The sequence below is a fragment of the Elaeis guineensis genome, chromosome 3 (assembly GCF_000442705.2).
Source record: "Elaeis guineensis isolate ETL-2024a chromosome 3, EG11, whole genome shotgun sequence".
Lineage (NCBI taxonomy): Eukaryota > Viridiplantae > Streptophyta > Magnoliopsida > Arecales > Arecaceae > Elaeis > Elaeis guineensis.
The window spans coordinates 109,776,907-109,780,868 of NC_025995.2; positions in this window are offsets into that span (position 1 = coordinate 109,776,907).

Genomic DNA, 3,962 nt, shown 5'->3' on the forward strand with positions numbered 1-3,962 from the left:
GTCCAGCTATGCAACCCAAGAGGGGGGGTGAATTGGATTTTTAAAAATTTAAAATTAATCTAGAACCACAAGGATTAAGTAATAAAAGGCAAGTTAGTTGAAGTGAGTGATTTAAGCAAAGTGAAGATGTTAGATGCAAGAGTACAAGAAGGAAAAAAAAATAAGATAAAAAATAAGTAAGCACACCACAAACAATCAAGATTTATAGTGGTTCGATGCCAATCTTGCACCTACATCCACTCCCCAAGCTCCTACTTGAGAATTCAAATCCACTAAATCATATTCAATAAGAATACAACGTCGGTACCTCCGACTCTAGCTATCTTAAGCTAGAACACTTGTTTTCCGGATACAAGCCAACCCAATACAATCCGATTCAAGGTTCGAATCAATCTTTCTACGTTTTGGAACTCTTCCAAAACTAAAGATCAACTCAAAAACAGAGTATAACAGTTAATCACACGGAAATACAAATGTAGCTCCTTTAATGAGCAAATAAAGCTTTAAATACACTTTACACAATAATGAAGAAGCTTTTCTGATTTTCCTCAAGGTGGTTGAAGACTTGAATGAGCTCTTGAGGAGTTGGTGAACTTGAAATGAAAGCTTCTTTAACTTCAAGAGGGCTCTTTCTTAGGGCTGAAATGAATGCTTGAAAAACCTCTTTTTGAAACCTTATTTATTTCCTCCTTTAAGTGCCTTTTATAGCTTCAAATGATGGTGGAGAGTGATCTGGATAGTTTTTGAGCCGTTAGAGATCATTAAATGAGAATTAAATACACCAAAACGAGCTGACAAACTAGCCGTTACGGAATTTTTTCATCGCAGGGGTCGACTCATAGGGTCGACTCATATACATGAGTTGACTCATGGGGTCGACTTCTGTGGCACAGAACAGAAAATGATTGTTCTGTAATTTTGGCATGCACAGCAACAGAGGTCGACTCATGCACAAAGGTCGACTCATGGGGTTGACTCAATTGGGTGTGCCAGCCAAAAAATAGCATGCCGTTCAGCCCCATATGACATGAGTCGACTCATGAAATCGACTCAATTTTATAAACATGATTTTCTTTTAAAATAACATCCAAAAATATTGAAATTACCTCCAATAGATCACAAATCTTCTTTCTTGCTCTTGAGACTTTCGAGTTAGGACTTGATGAAATTACGATTTTGCTCCTGAAAAATAATAAATCTTTTTTCAAGCTAAAATCATTAGTAACCCCCTCAATGCTTTGTAATCATCAAAATCAATTCAAAGAACAACCAATTCCCCTTTTTGATGATGACAAAATACTTGAGCAAAAGCAGAGTATAACATATATAAAGCATAGAACATGAATTTCAAATTTATGAAGATGCATCACTTAAACATCATAGCCAGTTATTTGAATGAAATGCATCATGAGTAGTTTGAAGATCAATTTGAAATTTGCTTATAAGATTATTTGCTTTGAAATTAAATTAAAAATTACTGACAATTTTGGTTCTTTGACATATTTGCTTTGACAATTTTACTTATTGCTCTTGATTCTATTTCTCTATTGCTTATTGCTCGATCTCGATTTTTAATTCTCTACTCTCCTTTTTAACAGCATCAATTAAGATCTTAAGAGATTTTGAAGAGAGAAAAAAGAAAAAAAAAAGGATAACATAAAGGACATATTTTCTTTACTCTCCTTTTTGATACCATATTTTATTTCTCTACTCCCCCTCTTTCATTGTTTATTCTCTACTCCCCCTCACTATAGCAATTATAAAAGACATATCAATTTGCTCATTTAGAAGATATTGCTATTCATGATATTTCATCACACATATATGAGTCATTTTTCATATCTTATAATTAAAATATTTTAATTGATCCCATTCATAAACATTAATCCAAAGATATTCATTGAAATTCAAAGCATAAAAAATGTATATATCAAAATGTGACTGAATACATTAAGTCAAAATACATAGATCATACAAAAATCATGGATAACAACTATCCAAGAGTCAATCAGCCAATAAAATACAAAGCCATAAGATAGATCCTAGATAAAAATAAAAAAAAAGATTAACTATTCTAGATCTAATAGATATCATGGCTAGAGGATCAGAATTGAAAGTCAGAGATATGATGAGGAGATGTAGGATCAAATCCATGGCACGACCTCGACCACGTCTGCCTCGACCAGGGTAGAAGTACCACACGAGTAGAGGGGCGAGAGGATCCTGGAGCCTGGAAGCTACGGACTGTGCTAGAAGAGAAAGTCTGATGGTGTCCAAAAGATCCAAGGCTCTCGACACAGACTGCATCAGGGTACTAAATGAGTAGAGACAGTCTCACTGGAGCCCTGATCTCTCTCTCAAAAAGTAAATCCACTCTCTAAAACTCTCGAAGTCTAGCCACCTCTGCAGATAGATTGGAGACCTCTGTGATGTCCTCATGTAGCTGGAGATGGGCTAAGGCTAAAACTTATCCTGCAAGTCTAAAACTCTACCTGTCAGTCTCAAAATATATTCCTCAAGCTGCTCAATACGTATGGACTGAGCAGTAAGCATCTGAAAGATGGTAGAGATATGAGGGATCATGGTCTGATCTGAAACAGCCTGAGAAGTCATCCCTGAGCAAAACTGAGGTGACAAACTGCTGAGATAAAATGGAGGCAACATGCTGGGACATCAGCTCAATCTGATCGTCTGCCAGTCTGATCTCTGAATGATCTACTCTGCTCCCAGACTGCGATACAAAAACATGCCTCCTCACAGACTCTGAAGGACCAGCCTCGTGATCAGACACGAACTGAATATCTGAAGATGCTCTGTGATCACAAGGAGGTGAAGACAGTCTCTCCTCCTCTGCTCTCTCCTCAGCTGGCTCCTCTGCTCTTTCCTCAATACCCTTTGACCAACCGCCATCAGTCTTTGAAAAACCCATGCGGTACAGTGTGTGGCGGTTGATGGTGTCGGAATGAGATAATCTGGCAACTGCCTCCCTTCAAAACTGACTCTGAACCTCCTAAAGATCAGGATGAGTGCCATACCATAAGGCAAGTGAGCCTTAGACCTATTTAGGGTCTCTCTCATGGCCTCAAACATTAAAGCAGGAAGGTTCAAGGGGGTCTCGTGATCACATGATACATGATACAAATATCCTACCGGATAAGAGGTCATGCTGCCACTCCTAGGGATAAAAAGCTTGGTCACCGTGTGATGTAACAGCCTCATCTCACTAGAAAAATTTTTGCTTCTAATTTATTCAAACTTTCAATAAAAGTTTTTCTAAGATAACATTAATTCCTTCTTCTTTAATTGGGAGTTCCATATTAGTATAGCCTTCACAAGGCAAGTGCAGAATTTGTCCCAAATGCAAAGGATCAAGAATAATATCAACACCTTTCACTGTAACTTTACTGTTCCATTGAAGTAACTTAAATTCAAATAAAATTATCTGATCAGATCAACATAAAGTGTTTTCTTTCAATAGACAGTAAAACTCCCATCCTTGATTTTTAATCTTTGTTCTAATAGAGAATCCTTCTTTTTCAAAAAACTTGAAATCTATATTCTTCCTGATTTCACTTTTCGATCAGAGAGAGGTACCTTGCTTGGACTGATTGGGGACTGTGTAGAAGCTGAAGCAGGACTGGAGCTGGGATTGGAGTAGGAGAGGGCTCGGCTGCCATTCTTTTTCTGCGCTCAGTTTCTTCCAACCGCGAACAAATTTTCTTCTCTGTGGGAGCTTCATTTTGGGAGCCATTTGGACAAGAAGGACTTGCAAGGAGTTTAGGAGACTAAATGAGGTAGAGAGGAAAGGATTCTAGTGGAAAAGCCAAGATTTTGGAGAGGTGAAGTGCAATTTGGAGAAGAGAGGTAGAATCTAGGGCAAGCTCGAACTGCCCAAACGAGGAAGAAAGAGGAGAGAAGTTGGTTCCTAAACGGACGATTTGAAGGGTGAAAATCGGTGGGAA